At 46.1% G+C, this 20,905-nt stretch overlaps 1 protein-coding gene across 4 annotated transcripts in view; it reads right to left on the bottom strand.

Moving 5' to 3' along the window:
* Nucleotides 1-20,905, bottom strand: part of LOC137418819 (A-kinase anchor protein 7) — an 85,078-nt gene that overhangs the window by 10,250 nt on the left and 53,923 nt on the right. The window lies entirely within an intron of this gene.

Here is a 20,905-nt window from a genome sequence, read left to right as displayed (position 1 = left end):
AAAAACAAGTCACATTCTTTGTATATTGCCAACATTGTTCATCGTTTAAGTATCATCCAGAACTAAATTTTTATAAACCATCAACTTGTAGATGCATTTATTTATATCCCATTAACCCAAGAACTCTCAATTGCTTGGTTATATTTGAGTAATGTCATATATCCATATTTATTTTCCAAAATGATCCTGACATACACATTAATCCCACTAGATCTCAAGTAACCTACAATCCCAGAAATGCGTAACAGTCCAAATTTTCAAAGGACAGATAGCAGTTTTCTATATACCTATGGAACAGGTGCATGAATATGTAACAGGTGCATGCCCCCAGGGGCACTGTTTTCTTCCTTTTTGTTCACCTAAAACATATCCACACCACTTACTAAAAAAAATACTATATAACCACCTTTAGGACATTACTAAAAAAAATACTATACAACACATAATTCTGCTCTCCCTTCATTGAGGCCATGTTTTCCTTCTGGTTCAAGATTACTCATTTTATTCAATTAATTGGAGCATCCCTTTATCATTTTTTTAATGAATTGTGATAAACTGATCATTTGAACACAAATTGAACAAAATTAATCAAACAAAACACTTCCATCAACTCGACATACTTTTCACAGCACAAAGTTCACTTGAACATCCTTTTCCTGGATACTCCCTCTTTATTTTTATTTTTTTACAAGAAAAATAACCTAGTTTTATCATCAGATTTACAATTTTCATATTTCCACTTTCACTAGTGAATACAAATGGCACCGGTATGTAGATATCGCAAGTTATCAAAATGTATGGTGTTGGGATATATATATATCATCCACTGGATCGTAATTTCAACCATGCTTCTCCATTTGTGACCCAAATATTTTCCATTAAATAAATAAAATGAACTTTATGAATCTTCTCATTATTCGAAAGTTTACATAATGTCCCAAATCTGTATATTATTTTCTACTGTGGTTATATTAAACCATTATTTTACAAAATCCAACTTCCAATAAACTGAAAAATGATTTGCTGAACCCATGCAAGATTCATCACAAATTTGGCAAACTTCCCAAAGACATATCTTTCATTGTCTTTGAATTGGTGAACACACACGTTTTGTACTTCCACTTTATGTCAGGAACCATTTAGAATGGTGAAAATGAATTTCATAATAGACTTACTTCAGCCTCTAAAAGTATTTCCTACAATTTTCACGACTTAGAGGTCGAAATAGCAAACCAATCCTTTTTGGGGCTAAAACTATCCTCAAATTCATTACATTTATACCCTCCTTTCCCAACCTTGTACACCTGGCATCACTATCTCCTTAGATGACAACTGTTTGCATCCTTGGGAAACGACTACATAATTCATCCCAACCAAAAGAAACTACCTCCAATGTGTACATTTCCATTCTCACTAGAATTTGGCATCTGTATACATTTCTTGTGTTATTAATTCAGCAAATCTTTACCCAGAACACACTCCCCATAGTCCGGCAGCTAAGCTAAATATAGCATAACAATTGTGCATTTTGTGAGGAAAGCACCAAATTTGGCACACTAGTAGACTATCATATTATGAAAAGATCTGGATATTGAGCCATCTCAGATTCAGAGATTTGATTTTTGCAAGATTTCGTTTCGATTGGGATCGAAGAGAACACCTTCTTCGTCTTCTGTACAGTGAAGTTGCCAGCCCTGAATTCTCTGGCTACATCTGGGTGCTTCATTGGGAGTGCAACCATGTCCCTCAGGTGAACAGGGACCCACCTGGCATAGTGTGTGTGGTCTAAGGCATGGAACCATGGGACTAGTTCCGTCAGGGCATCAAGGTACATCGTGAATGAAGCCTGCCGCAGAGAACGCACGTAGACCAGTACCAACATCTCTAGTTCCAGCACAGTTGCCCAGTACTGAAAGTTGGGAATGTCTTCTCCTCTCTGGTGACACCCGTCTTCGAACTCGGCAGGTCTTACTGCATCATCAGCATATGTCATACAGTGGCGTTCATACGCACGGTGTTGCAAGATGTGCAGTGCCGCTGCAGTGATTTGATGAGCTAATCTTGTGCGGGTGACGTGGGCAGCTCGCAGGAAGGAGTCGGCCGTCCCTGGCATTGCAATCTCAGCTTGCAAAATGCAAAATCTGCATTTATCATCTGGAACTGGAACTGATTGAACTGAAAATCAATCTGGAACCGTTATCATATTCAATTTATTTTTCCAATGACTGCACATCCAAACCTAGATATTTTGAGTTTCGTAACTTTTAATACCCCAAATTTTCCATTCCATCCCTCCCTGATCCTTATATATAGGGATGGGTTCTTTTTACGATCATGTTGCATAGAGCATTATTTTCCCAAACAGTGTGAACATTAAACTGCACCATTACCTCTGCCATCCAACAATTAACATTTGGTAATTACTGTTACACCAACACCTAAAATATAATTATCTTTATACCACCACCAATTCCAAATTTACCAGTATTAATCACCACCAAATGCATCACTACCAATTGTAGTGACGTGTAAATACCAATTTTGCCAGAATTTGGACACTACACCCATGGCGCGAACATCACAATTTCCTTCTGTCTACACCATGTCACAACTCTAACCTCTGATGTTTATCGATCTCCTTCCACATTGATACTGTCCACCAGATTACACCCAAATTTGTCCATAAACCTCTGAGACACACACAACCTGTCCAAAGTTTCACAGTGAGGTGGGGTGCAGATCAATTCTGAAATAAGAGAGGGTTTTGTCTGAAATTCGTCTCATGAAAACCCATCCAAGAGTCCAGTGTAACAGACAGACAAACACATAGACACACAGAAGACCCCAGGGTCCCATAAAACTAGCTTGTTCCCAGATCCACAAAACGAAACATGTAACTTACTCAATGAATGCAATTGTCATCCCAATTTTCATTCCCTGTGCAAATCAAAGCACTCCAGCCAATTTACAGCCAATGTCAACAACTGAAGTTGTTTCTCTGACTCCAGGCAGTTACATACAGTTACATACATCCCTGCTTCCGTCACACAAGACAACAGGTAATCCGCTATCAACAGACACCACACCACACAGAAACCTTTGGCAATGCAACAACCGAACTCCCAAGACAACAACAACAAAACATCCAATCCACCTCAATGGCTCACCTAGCAGCTCATTGTGTCCCCGTCTATCTCTTCTTGCATCTACACTGTTCACAGCAAGTCCAATTCATCCTTTAAGTCACATGTACCCAGAGTATATGTAACAACCACTCAAACTTAATCCAGCTACACATACCGATTTCCCAAAAACTCACAGAGCAGTCCAAATCCAGACCAGTCATGCACTTACATGTAAATATTAGGTATAGTATCTAAAATTAAACAAATGGTCGACTTGCAGCTCACAGATGAAAAGCTTGTATCTTTAAGATTGATCTAAGCTTACAACATTTCAAATCGTCACTTGAAACGTCAGCTTATATCAAAAATACTTGCTCATTTCTGGAATCGCACGTTCAACCTTTTGTGTCATGACACAATATCTATTTAAAATAAACATTTTCCAATTATACATTCATAGAAATGTTAGCGTCGGTCACAATCCGCGTGGATTGTAGCTGTCAGCTCATCTGCAAACATCAATCACGTCGAATGTATTTCACACATATACATTCTCATTTACCCATGACGTACACACCATTTTTCAAAGCACACTATTTTCACCATTACTGTTGAAACCACTCTTCCTATGACAATTCAAGACATGCACGCAATTACTTACAACAATGCAACCAATGCCGTGCAAACAATTCCACAAATCACAAATCTATGACCAATAATACACATACCAGAACCAGTAAATCGCATAACCAAAAACGCCAACTGTAAACCCAACCAGAATTTGTACATTTCCAGATCAACTCAAATCAAGAAATCAACACAAATCCTTATTACCTTCAATCAACACAAAATTAAATCAAACAATTCAAAAACAGATCGGATCAGCGATCACAAGTCACTTTTCCAACCAACACAAATCAAATCCGATTCCAGGAATCAAATCATTAAGACAACAGAAAACCACACTCCACAATCAATTCAGGTCTAAAAGCAGAAATCGAAAAACAGAGGAAGGAACAACCAACAACAATTAAAGCAACAATTCATTCAAAGCCACAATTATTTCAACACCAATGTTGGGCACCATCCAGTCTGCGCCCCATTCCCCATTGCGCCCATCCAGTCTGCGCACTATTGCCCCTCGCATTGGGATGCTCAAACCAGCCAAATGCCACGAGGTCGGCCTGAAAAGGGGGTGGAGCGCGAGGTCGGGGGTGTGGCCACGTCAGGCAGACGTCAAGGGCGGAGCCGGTAAGACCCCAACAACCAACCAGGGCTCGGGTGGAATGGCGTGAGGGGCGTGGTCAGAGCTGGCAGATCCGAGAGAGTTCGCTGGGCGGCACTATATAAACGCGCACGCAAAGCCTTTCCACAGGACTGAAGGAATCGTGCTTGGTATTGAAAGGACTGATGAGCGAGGGGCTTTGTAACAGGACTTATGCGCTTTATCAAGAGGACTCGTGAGGGAAGCCAAGCATTGGCATGAAAGAGGACCTATGCGCTTTATCAAGAGGACTCGTGAGGAAAGCCAAGCCTTGGAATTGTTGTGTGGAGGACTTACGCCAAAGCGCTGGTATCAAGAGATAAAGGGGACTTATGTGCATTACGAAGGACTGATGAGCGAGGGGCTTTGTAACAGGACTATTGCGCTTTATCAAGAGGGCTGGAGGATATACACGCTTTGCAAAAGGACTCGAGAGGACTGATATGCGCTTTACCAAAGAGGATGATTGGGAGAGGCGCTTTGCCATTTGAACTGTTGGAGCGCATATAGCGCAGGTTCGTTTATTCCATACGCGGCTGGCCCGCGAAGTAACCTCCAGCCTAGCGCACCTTTCCCCCGATATAATTGGCCGATCCGCGCCAATGAACCACAAGGAGCGCCTGCCGTCTGTCCTTCCATCTTCTTCGCGGCGAGTCGGGGAACCCGGAGAACGAGCTGTGGACATCATCCTGGGACCTTCAACCCCGACCATCTACATCCCCATGTGTGTGTGTGTGTGTGTGTGTGTGTGTGTGTGTGTGTGTGTGTGTGTGTGTGCGTGTGTGTGTGTGTGTGTGTGTGTGTGTGCCCATTCATCCTGGGATAAGTTAAGACTGTTCTTAAGGCTGCACTGTGTTTCTTCTTCTTCGCATCATTGTACAAAATTGTAATAAACCAATCTGTTCTTCCTTTCTTCTTAATCCGACCGTATTAGTGATTTCTTCCATTGGGTAAGCGTGGCCCGATTCGGCACCGCTCAAATCAGGTTTAGTACCTGTTAATGGCCCAGATCACGGCTCGCTATCGCTCGGCGTTTCCACCTAAAACCGTGGTTCGGGCGGGGTTATTTCCTTGCTTCCTGGGAGGCTCTGGTAATTAGGTAATAGGAATAATTCGGCCTACAACCCTATTCAGCGCTGACCGGAAGGAACGTCAAAGCCCCGGATCACGTCAGCTAGATAAAAGACAAGGGGATTCATCCCCCCTTGGTAAGGGGAAGGCCGACATTGAGATCCGCAACAATTGGTGTCAGGGAAGTGGGATTAGACCCGAAGTGCGCCTAACACACTCAAAATTACGAGCGGCCGAAATTTTATTAACATCCAAATTAAATTCGTGCCATGGCTAGTCAAGACGGTCGGATGCCGGTGGGGGTAAATGAGGAGGTAGAGGAGGAGGTAGAAATAACCCAGGACCCCCGGGGAGAATGGGAAGAGGAGGAGAGAATTGATGAGGGTGCAGCAGTTGGGGTGGCGGGCGAAGAAAATGGCGGCGCCATGCACGAGGCGGCGAGAGCCGTGCCCGCTGCGCAGGTGGGGGTGGTAGATATGCAATCATATATGGACACCTTTATGGGACAAATGAGGGCTTGTATGATAGAGTCAGAGCATAGGATGAATGCTCGGAGTGAGCAATTGGGGGGGCAATTGAGGGAAATGGGGGATAAAACCACCCGGGGAATAAATAATTTGGAAAACAAAATGGGAGAGCAATTGGGAAATCAAATTCGGGAATTAGAAAGCAAAATGGGGGGCCAAATGAAGGACGTGGGTGGCCAAATGGGAGAAATGAACGAGGGGTTAACGGGGTTGGAAAACAGGATGGGCACCCAAGAGAATCGAATGAAAGAGATGAAAGATGGGCTAAAAGGGTGTGGTAACAGAATAGGATGACAAATGGAAGAGATGGGGAAAGAAATAGAGCGCAGGTCAAGCGGGAAGGTCGCATTGGTACGCGACGAGGTCGCACGAATTGAGGAACGCGGGGAAAGCGAGGTTGAGCCAAGCACAGCCGGGTGGACCGTAGAAATCGCGTCGGTAGAAATCGGTAGAAATCGGTCGGTAGAAATCGGTAGAAATCGGTCGAAGTCGGTAGAAGAAATCGGTAGAAATCGCGACACGGGGTATAGAAAAGCCGACGGCCGCTGAATTGGAAAATTTTATTTTATGTGCGCCAGCGGTCGTCGAGCTTAATAAGGAAAAAGAAATTATAATGGAAATTTGGGTTGAGGAGATGGCAGACTTAGAAAATCAATTGCGGGAGGAAAAAATGGAATGCACTCAAAGTCTGCATTCGCATTGTGATGTCGTGCTGTCTAACCCCAATGAGAATTTGCAGATGCTGCTGCGAAAAAGGGTCCCGAAGGTGAGTGGGGCTGTGTATGGCGCGAAAAGGTTTGGCGCGAAAGTGTTTGGCGCGAAAAGATTTTTCGCGCGCTTGGGATCGCGACGTCACCCGGGCGCTTGTGGAAGGTCCGTGGTGTGCTGTACGGAAGTGAATGGCGCACGTTTGCGAACGGCGCCGGAGCGTGAGTATGAAACTGAGAGTGAGAGTGAGTGCACGACGGAGTGTATGTGTGAAGAGTGTGATACAGAGTGTGAAATGGTTGTAGAGAGTGTGCGGGAGTGCACACCAGAGCGCGTTGGAGAGGGTGTGCGAGAGTGCACACCAGAGCACGTGATTGGGTGTGCAGCAGGGGATTGCACACCCGTGGGTAGGTGTGCGCTGATTGGGTATGTGCAAGAGTGCACACCCATGGTTGTTACAGAGGATGTAATGGGAGAGAGTGCACGGGAGAGAGTGCACGAGAGGAGTGCGTGGAAGAGAAGTGTGTAACGGAGTGTGCGAGTAGAATGAGTGCGCCTGGGTGGTATGCACGAGCGAGTGCGGTGACTAAATGTATGGGTTGTATGGGAAGCGCCGGAGCGCCGCGTTTTGTGAGTGTAGAATGGGTCGCGTGTGGATGTGAGAATGCTAACCAAGCATCGACGCAGACCGGGGCAGCGTTTAGGCCGACGGATAGCCGACGCGAGCTCTCGAGGCGTGGTGCACTTTGTGTGCTGCGGGAGCCGGCGGGGATCGTTGCCGTGGCAGCGTGCACGATTTGGGCCGGGCCCCGCCCTGTATGGTCGGTGCCGTGGCGCAAGAGGCAAACGGCACGATTCCAGGGGAGGAAGGCCAGGTCGGACCTTCGCCCCCTGGCGGGCACGGTGCTCCGACCGGGGGAGGTTGGGTCAGTGTGGCGGAGACCGAAAGGCTCCGCGCAGAGATGGCGCCTGGAACCTCGGCCCAAGTATGCCTCCTCCCCAGAATCGAAAATGCCAGACGGACCCAACCAACAGGAGACTGACCATCCGCATGCATTGCTCGGCTTTGCGAAGCCGAGCTGTGACGAAATGTACGTCCGCACTGAGGCTCGTAGTGAGTGGACAAATGGTAGCAGTGATGATGGCGAATGGTAGCTTTGCCATTCGTTACATTGGGGCAGAGGAGCAGTAGATTTATGGGGTTTGGCAGTGTAAACTAGCCGAGGGCAGGCTAGGATATTGTTAGGGATTTAGAGATGACCATAGGAGACCAAGATTTAAGTAGTGAATTTGTACTGGTAGAGGGGACGTAATCAGATTAGATGGATGATAATGATGAGGGATGTGCTTAGTATAAGGGATGACAGGGAAAGCACGAGTATTAGAGGGAAGTAGTTAGTCAGATGATGCTGTGTGTGTGGAGAAATTGTGTGTGAGTATGAAGATGCGCTTCAGGCACAAATGAGGAATTGAATGAGAATCTTTGTGGTGAGCGTGAGCAAATGAGGCATTGGTTGAGAATGGTTGTGTGTGAGTATGGGAAGGAACTTGGTGAAATGAGGCATTGGTCTGGGATGACCGGAGAAAGTGTATGAGTAGTGTATTGAGGATGTGTGTAAGTGTGTTGGGTGATTGACTTGCATGGGGTGCAAGTGGATAAATGGAGAGAATACTTGGTGTGTGGGAATAAATGGTGTGTCGAGTGAGTCGTGTGGATTGAGTGGTGTGGAGTGCATGGTGCGAAGGAGTGGATGGGGGAAGATGGACCCCTCACGAATACCCGGGGAGGGTAGTTTAAAGTTAGGTAGAGGGAGTAGGTAAATTGTTTGGATATTGACATCTGTGGTGCAGGGAGTCGCAAGTTGTTGCTTTGAGGGGTGCATAAGTGAGTGGAATGGCTGGGCGTGTGGGCTTAATTAGTGAGTATGGTTAAATGGGCACTCCGCCACTGGTAGTCTGTCGGCCAGGTGAGGCCGCAGGTAGGCTCTGGGAGCCAGTTAGAGTTCAAAGTAGAGTTCAGCGGTGCCCGAGGATCCGAGAGAAGGACCCGGGTAGCCCAATGCCAGAGAGGGCATCACGGGGTGATAGAGCCAGGAGGGCCTTCCCCAGGTTAGGGTAGTTGAGGAGCTAGGCAAGCTCGGGTGGCAACTTCAGTGGTGGAGGTGCGCAGGTAGGTAGACCTGCTGGTAGAGCCACACGACCCAGCCCCGAAATTGTGCGAGGGCACAGTAGGAAAAATTGGGGGAGTGAGACCCCAAATTGGTAAGGCACCACAGGATGGTCAATGGGAATCGGTTTTTAGAACCACATAGTGTAAAGAGGCCAATTGGATTGGCAGGGCATGACCCCGGGTAGTTTAAGAGTTAATGTCAATTAGAAGGATAGTTAGGATGAAATCTCTTCGCACCATACACATCCACTCACCAAGGTGACAGGACTCCGCAACCAGGTTTGGTGAACTATTTGGAATGAAAGACGCATCATGGCGTGGGTGAGACATTGTGTGTATCCCATCCCTTCCTCCCTGGGAGGGTTTGGGAACGAATTTGGTTTAGAGGGGGGATAGAAAAGACAGGACGGTAGAGACGTAATTTGTAAATTGTAAGGTGTAAATACGGGGAGGGGCAAGGGTAGTGTAGGTTGACATGGGGGGTGACGAACGGCTAGGGACGAGCTTTCTCTGCTCGATCTCCCGCACCCCTCATGTTGCATTACCTTGTGATTGTGTGTACCCTTGCGCCCTTTCCCCCGCTAACCTCTGCTTTGTCTTTCCTCCCCACCCATGGACCCCTTATCTTTTGTTGAGGGGAATGTGTAGGTACTCTGAGCTGTGTGGCTGCACCTTTGCGCTGCACCCTGCTGCCTGTTGCCTGCACCGGTACACCTAATGGACCACACGTTCTGTGGCCTGGCACCTTTGCTTGAGCAGACAATTGCTGCAAGCGTTATCTTGCCCTGCGGACCACTGTGTTTAAGTGGCATCAATGCCATGCAGTCGGACCACCTATGTTGGCCCTGCTGGCCAAAATAAAAAGCGGACACGGTTTGTGCACTTTTTATTATTCCGGTGTGCCAGGAAAAGAAGATCTCCAAGTTATTACGGCACACCGAAGAAGAAGATGCAGCCAAGATACAACGGCCCAGCAGCCAAGCACGCACAAGGCATCATTGATTATTTATGAAAAGGTTTTTGTGCATTTTGATGATTGTGCATTTTGGTGCCTTTTTGTGCATTTTTATTTTATTTTTGTGCATATATGGGTGTATGGTGTATTGGTGCAGTGCATTGCATTTGTGTTTCCTCTTTTCAAAATTCCTTTTCTCTCCCACAAAAAGAACAGGTCCTGGGTTGTGGTATTGTAAATAATTAGTAGTCTTGTAAATAACATGCTCCCCACCGGCTTTATGTTTAGTTTGCGAATTCTGTCCGTAATTCGGTTAATTGTGGGCGTGTCTGTTAGTTGGTACACAACGCAGTAGGTGGGACATATCTAGTGTTTAAAACTGTCGCACACAGGGTGTTAGGTTAAATGTAGAGGGAAACTACACCTAAGTGTCACACTAATTAAAAAGTAGTCCTGACCCTTGCATCAGAACCGGTTGGGCTCACTGGTGTGTGGGTTCGGCTCGGGGACGAGCCTGGTGAAGGAGGGATGCAGTGTTGCGGTTCTGAGAATGTACATATTGATTAATAAAGGTTAAAGGTTTTGCCCCCATAGTTAGTCCACATGCAACACGCAGGCCACCTTAGAACATTAGTTATGTCATAGTATATGTGAGATAAGGACATTTCCAACAGTGATACCTGCGTTGTGTAAAGAAATAAATAAGAGTAGGTCCCGTTCAATTTGCAGCCCACCCTCCAATCGACCTCGTTGGGCACCATCCAGTCTGCGCCCCATTCCCAATTGCGCCCATCCAGTCTGCACCCTATTGCCCCTCGCATTGGGATGCTCAAACCAGCCAAATGCCACGAGGTAGGCCTGAAAAGGGGGCGGAACACGAGTTTGGGGGTGTGAGCCGTGGCCACGTCAAGCAGACGTCAAGGGCGGAGCCGGTAAGACCCCAACAACCAACCAGGGCTCGGGTGGAATGGCGTGAGGGGCGTGGTCAGAGCGCGGCTGGCAGATTCGAGAGGGTTCGCTGGGCGGCGCTATATAAACGCGCACGCAAAGCCTTTCCACAGGACTGAAGGAATCGTGCTTGGTATTGAAAGGACTGATGAGCGAGGGGCTTTGTAACATGACTTGTGCACTTTATCAAGAGGACTCGTGAGGGAAGCCAAGCATTGGCATGACAGAGGACTTATGCGCTTTATCAAGAGGACTCATGAGGGAAGCCAAGCCTTGAAATTGTTATGTGGAGGACTTATGCAAAAGCCCTGGTATCAAGAGATAAAGGGGACATATGCGAATTACGAAGGACTGATGAGCGAGGGGCTTTGTAACAGGACTATTGCGCATTATCAAGAGGGCTGGAGGATATACGCGCTTTGCAAAAGGACTCGAGAGGACTGATACGCGCTTTACCAAAGAAGACGATTGGGAGAGACGCTTCGCCATTTGAACTGTTGGAGCGCATATAGCGCCGGTTCGTTTATTACATACGCGTCTGGCCCGCGAAGTAACCGCCAGCCAAGCGCACCTTTCCCCCGATAATTGTCCGATCCGCGCCAACGAACCACGAAGAGCGCTTGCCGTCTGTCCTTCCATCTTCTCCGCGGCGAGTCGGGGACCCGGAGAACGAGCTGTGTACATCATCCCGGGACCTCCAACCGCAACCATCTACATCCCCATGTGAGAGTGTGTGTGTGTGTGTGTGTGTGTGTGTGTGTGTGTGTGTGTGTGTGTGTGTGTGTGTGTGTGTGTGTGTTGGCCCGTTCGTCCTGGGATAAGTTAAGACTGTTCTTAAGGCTGCACTGCTTTTCTTCTTCTTTGCATCATTGTACAAAATTGTAATAAACCAATCTGTTCTTCCTTTCTTCTTAATCCGACCGTATTAGTGATTTCTTCCATTGGGTAAGCGTGGCACGATTTGGCACCGCTCAAATCGGGTTTAGTACCTGTTAACGGCCCAGATCACGGCTTGCTATCGCTCGGCGTTTCCACCTAAAACCGTGGTTCCACCTAAAACCTAGGTCCCCTGTCGGTGAAGTGATGTGAGTTGACAAAGTGGAAGACACAAGGCGGCTATCTTGGATTTTGATGTGGCGACCCAATTTTAAATCGCATTCTCCCTTATGCGTAGATACACCCACACACCAGATTAGAAGTTAGTAGTTCGTTTATTTTTCAAAATATTTCGCTCACAAGATTCAGAAATATATATGGTGGCGACCATCTTGGATTTTGACATGGCATCCCAATTTTCAATAGCGTTCTTCCTTATGCCTATATACACCTACACACCAGATTAGAAGTTGGTACTTTGCTTATTTTTCAAGATATTCCACTCAAGGTTCAGACATACATGGCGGCGGCCATCTTGGATTTTGACGTGGCGGCCCAATTTTCAATAGCTTTCTTCCTTATGCGTAGATACACCCACACACCAGATTAGAAGTTAGTAGTTCGTTTATTTTTCAAGATATTTCACTCACAATGTTCAGACATATATATGGTGGTGGCCATCTTGGATTTTGACATGGCGACCCAATTTTCAATAGCGTTCTTCCTTACGCCTAGATACACCCACACACCAGATTATAAGTTGGTACTTCGCTTATTTTTCAAGATATTCCGCTCACAATGTTCAGACATACATGGTAGTGGCCATCTTGGATTTTGACGTGGCGACCCAATTTTCAATAGCGTTCTTCCTTATGCGTAGATACACCCACACACCAGATTATAAGTTAGTAGTTCGTTTATTTTTCAAGATATTCCGCTCACAAGGTTCAGACATACATGGCGTCAGACATACATGGCGGCGGCCATCTTGGATTTTGACGTGGGTTGCACCCACACAACAAATTAGATTTCAGTCCTTCGCTTACGCACGCACGCACGTACGTACGCACGCACGCACGCCCGGACGCACACACAGACGGAGGGGAAAACCATAGTCCCACTTTCGCTCCGCGGTGCGGCGGGGGACGGGGGAAAAAAACGGGAAAATAATGCAAATTGCACAGTCATCTTGTAAAAAAAAAAAAAAGGCCTTCTTCAGGGAACAAGTAATGCGTTAACAACTTACAGCTGTTCTGCAGCAATGTAAGTAAATTAAGCCTTGAAAGTTGAAGCAAACTATTCCTACAGGTGTCCCAACCTCTGCTGATTACTTGATTACAAACCCCCTGTCTGTATAAAAGCAGTATTGGAACAGACTGTTATTACACCCTCTGAAGCATTATTTGGACAATATTGCACTGCAGGAAGTAGTATATTGCTGACATAATGGCGAGAAAAAGGCAATTAACAAAGGAAGACAGACAGACCATTATAACCCTTAAAAGTGTAGGTCTTTCCTTTAGAGAAATTGCAAAGAAAGCCAAGGTGTCAGTGAGTACAGTTTCCTACACCATCAAAGGGCACTTGGAAACTGGAGGAAACAGAATCAGAAGACAAGTTTCTGAGCGTCAACAGCTTGCGTGATAGGCGGCTCACAGGACAACAGCTTCAAGCACAGCTTAACACTGGTTGAAGTAAGCAAGTCTCAGTTTCAACTGTGAAGAGAAGACTTTGAGCTGCAGGTTTGACAGGTCGAGTGGCAGTAAGAAAGCCATTGCTAAGATGGCAAAATGAGAAAAAGAGGCCTGCCAGGGCCATGAAGCACCGCCAGTGGACTACTGAAGACTGGAAGAAGGTCTTATGGACCGATGAATCAAAATTTGAAATCTTTGGTTCATCACGCAGGGTTTTTGTACGCCGTCGATTAGGCGAAAGGATGGTTCCTCAGTGTGTGACACCAAATGTCAAACATGGAGGAGGAAGCGTGATGGTCTGGGACTCCTTTGCTGGATCCAGAGTCGGCGACTTGCACAGAATGACTGGCACCCTGAACCAAAAGGGCTACCACAGCATTTTGCAGCACCATGCAATACCCTGGTATATGCCTAGTTGGTCAGGGGTTCATCCTACAACAAGATAATGACCCGAAACACACCTCCAGGCTATGTCAAAACTACCTTTGAGGAAAAGAACAAGACAGTAGGCTTCAAATCATGGAATGGCCAGCACAGTCTCCAGACTTAAACCCCATCGAGCTGGTTTGGGATGAACTGAACAGAAAGGTGAAAGCAAAGCAACCCACAAGTGCAACACATTTGTGGGAAACTTATGCAACAGTGTTGGGAAGAACTTCCCGAACAATATTTGATTTCCATTGTAGAAAGAATGCCACGAGTGTGTTCGGCGATTATATCTGCAAGAGGTGGCTACTTTGCCGAGTCAAAATTTTAAATTAAATTTTGTTAAACAAAATGATTCTATGATTTCTTTTTTATCTCCAATTGTATATTTGTTTTATTCTTAACTTTCAGAGTACATTGAGACATTAAACTGCGTAAATGTCAATAAAAACTGGAAAAATTGAGGTGTTCTAAAACTTCTGACCGGTGGTGTAGTATGTACCAAACTGATTGGCAAGGACACCAGATAGAGTACCACTGCAGCTATTGCTGCACAGTTATCTGTCACATGGACACAATGTCTTCTGCCCTACAAATTACAACCGGGTGGCAATAATGTAATGGGCATCAGGCGCAGATCCATTATTTTATGTTTGGGGGTAAAGGGCAGTGGCACAAAAATTTACATTGCACTGAAAAACATAATTTCGCCAAGCAGAACAAAGGGAACCTTTTTGTGGGTGTTTCTTTTTGTCGTAAATACTAAAGACTATTCTAAATCTCGACAAAAAACGTTCTAATGCACTTGAAAAGAAGTTCTGAATGAACAGAAACTTCGCTCAAAACTCAACATTTATTTTTTATTATTGTCTCATCATAAAAATCGAATTGAATGAAAAGCAGACATTGCATATAATGAATTAATGACAATGATCAAAACAGATCAATGTCTCTGACATATTGAACAAAGTTTGACATGGAAGTGACCTTCAATCAGAATAACGGTTTTGCCATCAGCTGAGCATTTGCCTTCATCATCTCGACTTTAATAAAAAAAATTTTAAAAAACATTGCCTCAAAACAGGGAACCATGATTGTCATGGGGCCCGCAAGGCTAACCCCCGCTCTAGCGGGGAAAATGGCCTTAAAACGATCATTCATTCATTCATTCATCTCGACTGTGGGAATCACTTATAACAAAGCTTTCTTCTCCAAAATATTTAATGCCCATTGTATACCCTAGCGAATTTCCCACGGTCAAAAAGCATGTTCTTGGGTCTTGCAAACACAGACGGAGACCCAAATTCAAAGAGAATGATAGAAATAGAATGAATTTAACTCCCTCCGCCTTGCTATTGGTGTTTCCCCTTTCTCCTGCTGTTCCCTTTGTTATGTTGTGTCCTGATCTGTTCTATGTCCTCGCTCTTCCACGAACCTAGACTATATATTTAAATAAAAAAAATAGGGACAGAATTATTTGATATTTGGGATACCATTCCACTTCTCAGTTCATGAATGGTTATAGTGCAGCGGCATAGCAAAAATTTAAGAAGAATTGTGCATTTTGTGATGGAAGCACCAAATTTGGCACAATGATAGAATGTTATATTTAGAACATTTTCAGATATGGAACCACTTTGAAATTCACCCAAGGTCGCCGCCATATTGGATTTCAAAATGGCGGCTTTAAAAATCTGTAACCCTTAGGGGGGGTGGCGGAAACAAATCCTACAGGCACAATTATTGCCCCATTCACCCTATATCTTTTCTAACATCAGTAGACACATTACAGCGGCGATTCTGAGCTCAAGGGAACATCTAGGGGTCTGGGGAGTGAAAAATTTGAAAATTTCGGCCAAAAATACCCCTAAAAGAGGTCATTTGGTGTCAAATTTCAGGGGGGGTCGTGTATTGCCCTGTAGATAAAACATGCTGGTCCGTTGATTAACCCCTAATTAAACGACTTTTTTGTTTGTTTGCTCCATCCAGGTTTCAATCATGTCGAAGCAGTTCAAGTTAGTTCATGTTACCAAGCATGTAACTTCAACGCCAAAGACGCCACTGGACTGGGAACTCTGTGTTCTGTGTCAAGTTGATATAGGAGAGTCCCTACAGTGTCCTGCTGTCACGAAAAGAACTGATGCAGGTGCTGGATACAAGACACTTGAAGACAATCTATCAGCATTCAATAAACTAGGCAAGCTGCCACAAGACGTGGACTTGCAACGACTGGATGAAGGCCAAGGGATAGCTGCCACTCTAGCTGCCCACCAAGCCAAGTGGCACAAGTCATGCAGGGTGAAATATAACACTACCAAGCTACAGCGGGTACAGAAGAGAAGTCATTCAGAGGGAAGCCCTATCCCCAGTACAATCACAGATAAGTACAAGCTTACTAGGTCTCAGGCAGCTTATGTTGATAGCATATGCGACAATTTGTGCTTCTTCTGCCAGCAAGAGCTTGGTTTGGAGTTTCATCAAGCAGTGACATTGGAACTAGATAAACACGTTCGCAAGGCTGCAGAGTTTCTTCAGGATACCACTTTGTTAGCCCAACTGAGTGCTGGGGACATGGTCGCAAGAGAGGCCAAGTACCATAAGAAATGTTTGACATCCCTATACAACCGCGTGAGGGCAGCAAAAAAGCTTGCTGAGCAAAGCCAGAGCACGGTAGATGTCATTTCAGCAATAGTCCTTGCTGAACTGGTAACGTACATAGAGGAAACTGCTAAAGAAGAAGACACTGCTCCTGTATTCAAGATGGCAGACCTCACCAAGCTCTACACAATGAGAATGGAACAGTTCGGAGTTGTGCTGGAAACACGAGTCCATACAACCAGACTCAAGGAGCGTATCCTGGCACACTTCCCTGATCTGCAGGAGCACAGGCAGGGAAGAGATGTCCTGCTGGTGTTTCAGGAAGACATTGGCAGTGCATTAGCCAAGGCATGTCAACATGATATTGACAGTGATGTTGTGCACCTGGCACGAGCTGCAGGGATTATAAGGAAGGATATGTTCCAGTCATCTCAGCCTTTCAATGGGTCCTTCTCAAACAAATGTCAAGAAGAGTCTGTGCCACAACTGCTGCTGACAATGGTCTCCATGATTTTAGAGGGCGCAGGCATCAAAGATCAGGCATGTCAGTCATCGGCATCAGCGTCTGTGACAATAGCTCAACTTCTCAAATACAACAGTGTGAAGCATGAGAGGAGAGGTGCAGGCACAGACGTACGACACAGCATTAGTCAAGAGACTCCTTTGCCAATATATCTTGGCTTGATGCTTCATGCCCATACGAGAAAGAGGGAACTGGTTGACACATTATCTGGACTAGGGATCAGCATTGCCTATGATAGAGTGCTACGGATCTCTGCAGAGCTGGGGAACGGGGTCTGTCAGCGCTTTCGGGCGGAGAAGGTGGTCTGTCCCCCAAAGCTCCGCGGTGGAGTGTTCACCACATCAGCTGTGGATAATATAGACCACAATCCCAGTTCCACGACAGCACACGACTCCTTCCACGGAACTGGTATTTCATTGATACAACATCCAGACTATGACAATCAAGGCAAAGACCGAGGTATTGTCATCATCGGGGGTGTCTCAAATGTCAAGACTGTGGAGGACCTTCCACGGTATTACACAGATGTACAACCAGTTAGTTCACTTGCCAAAAGCCACCCTGTACCAGCTGGAACCCAGGCGTCGCTGCAGAGGAATCCTGCACAAGCTGAACTGGATAAAGAGAAGAGGTGGCTCCAGACTGTGAAGGATGCATGTGACAGTGGTGACACACAGAATCCAGGAAACATTTCTTGGGCTGCACATCACGCAGAGAACCAATCGGCCAAGGATACTAGTATCACAGTCACACCCACTGCCTTGCTTCCCCTCTTCCATGACCAAGCCCACTCAGTGGCAATGATCCGCCATGCCATGGATGTCGTGAAAGCAGCGATCAATGAGCTAAACCTTGGACAGATACCCGTCGTCACACTGGACCAACCACTTTATGCGATCGCCAAGCAGGTGCAATGGAACTGGCCAGATGGTGAAGATCTCTTTGTGGTCATGCTGGGTGGTCTACACACAGAGATGGCAGCTTTGAAGACAGCAGGAGACTGGCTGCAAGACAGCGGTTGGACACAGGCATTGGTTCAGGCAGAGATAGCAACAGCTGGCACAGCAGACTCCTTCTTGCGTGCAGCTCACGTCAGCCGTACAAGACGCGCCCACCAAGTAACTGTTGCTGCCCTACACATACTGCAGCATCGTGCATATGACATATACAACGAAAGAGCAACTGCAAGAGATGAGGAACCATTGGAGTTCGAGGCATGGTGTGACCAGAGAGCAGCGGCATGTCCACAGTTTCAGTACTGGGCCACTGTACTTAACCTGGAGCTCTGTATACTCCTCTACATACGTTCACTGAGAGAGTCCAACTTCACGCTGTACATGGACACCCTACCAGAGCTAGCTGCATGGTTCGCTGCATTGGGCCATATCCACTATGCTCGCTGGTTACCAGTCCACATCAGGGACATGGTTGGCATTGCAGAGAAACACCCAGATGTTGCTGCCAAGTTCCATGCGGGGCACTTCACATCCAAGAAGACTAGGCATGCTTTCTCCGCCATCTCCCTAGACCAGGCTCATGAACAAAACAATGCCACGGTCAAAGGCGATGGCGGGGCAGTGGGCCTAACTGAAAATCCAAGTGCCCTTCGACGGTGGATGGTGGCTGGCCCCGAAGTTGCTCGGGTCATCACAGAATTTGAGACCTCACAGCAACTGCGCCAAAGGGGAGAGCACACCCACCACCATGAGCAAACCGACAGTGTGCAGAAGAAGTTCGTCCAAGATGTCCGTGCACTGACAACAGTCATCGAAGAGATGGGCAGCCCCTTTGAAGAAGAAAGCACAGATTTGCTGGTCCTGGGCACACTGGAGATCTTGGGCCCAGCTGTTGTAGATACTGTGCGTACAGCTTTACAGATTGGGAGAGATCAGTTCCATTCATTTGAGAAGGAACGTCTGGCAGACAGATCCAAGCCACTCAATGATGTCATCAAACGCAACAAACTCCCGTTGTTTTCATCCATCAAGGTCAAAGCTGCCCAGAAGAGCAAACAACAAGTAGCCTCTGCAAAGAGTGATTCAGAGCTCTTCTCCAGACTATACATCGCATGCCAAACCAGAGATGGGGGTCTCGAGCAGTTCTTCAAACATGAGAACAGCGCACATCCGCCAGCACTCTCGCAAAATGGACAGCTCCGCTTTGGTTCCAAAGCTGACTTGTTGCAGCCCTTAGAACAGCTTGTCGAAACAAAGTCGGACCCACCACAAGTATCTTCTGTGATCCTCGATGGAGCTGTAATAGTTCAAATGCTGAGCCCAGGCCAGACCAAAACATTTCTTGACTATGCCACAAAAGTATTCGTTCCATACATTATGTCACAGCTTCAACATCGATCTCGTCTCGATCTAGTGTGGGACCGCTATGCAAAGTCAGGCAGCCTGAAGGCAACTGCAAGGACCAACAGAGGCAAGGGAATACGCAGACGTGTCACTGGCTCTGCCCTCCTACCAGGCAACTGGCACAGTTTCCTCCGTGTCGACGAGAACAAGGAGGAACTCTTCAGCTTTCTGTCTAAGCAGGTCACGGAGTCCATCGATGTGCCAGACAAACAGCTGATTGCTACTGACGGTGAACAGGTAATGTGCATGATGTATGTTAGTGTGTGTTAGTGAAAGTGTGTGTATGTGTCTGGGTGGTGAGAGTGGGTGCATGCCTGCTTGTGTGTTTGAGAGTGTGTGTACAATCTTCTGTGGTTTCAGTACATATTATACAATGTATTATTGATTTATGCTGTTGTAGAGTAAATTCTTACCCACATATGTGTATTCTTTTCATATAATTTAATTTTGATTATATAATCCCGATTTGTATTATCTATTCGGAAGAATATTTTGTATTGTATATATAATCTTTAGCTGTCCACGGTACACTCCCTCAAATTGTTAAGAAAGGCCTATTGGCCATAATGTTCTTGAATTGCTTTTTTCTTTCCTGGCATATTGGGGGAGTGTACACGAACAGGCTACTGTTATATGTGCAATGTCATATTGTATGATTTCATGTGTTTGATGCCAAGTAAATAACAATAATAATAATAATAATAATAATAATAATAATAATAATAATTGCCCTGTATTTATGTACTTGAAATAATGTACTGAAATAAATTAATAAATGTTATGCAGATTCATGTCAGGTTTTATTCGTGACCACCTACACCAAAGGAATTCACATTTAATTTACATCACGGTATTGTTCATGCTTACACCAACAGGTCATTGCTGTACCACCATGTGCAGACACAGCCGCTTTGGTCCCGTGCAATCACGAGGAAGCAGACACGCGCATGATGCTCCACGCAGCAGCTGCTATGAAATCTGGACACCGCAGAGTACTCATCCGCACCGTGGACACAGATGTGGTGGTTCTCGCTGTGTGGATGGCCCAGGAGCTTAATGAGGTAGTGGACGAACTCTGGTTAGCGTTTGGAACCGGAAAGAACTTCTGCTACATAGCAGCACACGAGCTGTCTGCTACCCTGGGACCAGACAAAGCCAAGGCACTGCCAATCTTCCATGCAATCACAGGGTGTGATACCGTCTCGAGCTTTGCAGGTCGTGGCAAGAAAACAGCATGGGCAGTATGGGAAACTTTTCCAGAAGTGACCAATGCATTCCTGGACCTGGCATCTGCACCAAGTGAGATCTCTGAGGATACACTGGCAACCCTGGAGAGATACGTAGTGCTTCTGTACGACCGCACATGCACATGTTCTGAGGTGAATCTGGCAAGAAAGAAACTCTTTGCAAAGAAATCTCGATCCATTGAAGCAATACCTCCAACACAGGCCGCCCTAGTACAACACGTGAAGAGAGCAACTTACCAGGGTGGACATTGTTGGGGACAGTCTCTTGTCCCACACTGCTATCTCCCATCACCATGCGACTGGGGGTGGGTGGACAATGACGGACAGTTCGATCCTCTGTGGACAACACTACCAGAAGCTGCCAAATCCTGCTATGAACTCATCTGTTGTGGGTGCGAAAAAGGTTGCAGTGG

The sequence above is a fragment of the Myxine glutinosa genome, chromosome 8 (assembly GCF_964187855.1).
Source record: "Myxine glutinosa chromosome 8, kmMyxGlut1.1, whole genome shotgun sequence".
Lineage (NCBI taxonomy): Eukaryota > Metazoa > Chordata > Myxini > Myxiniformes > Myxinidae > Myxine > Myxine glutinosa.
The sequence above is the reverse complement of the archived record's forward strand: the minus strand, read 5'-3'. Positions and strand labels throughout refer to the sequence as shown.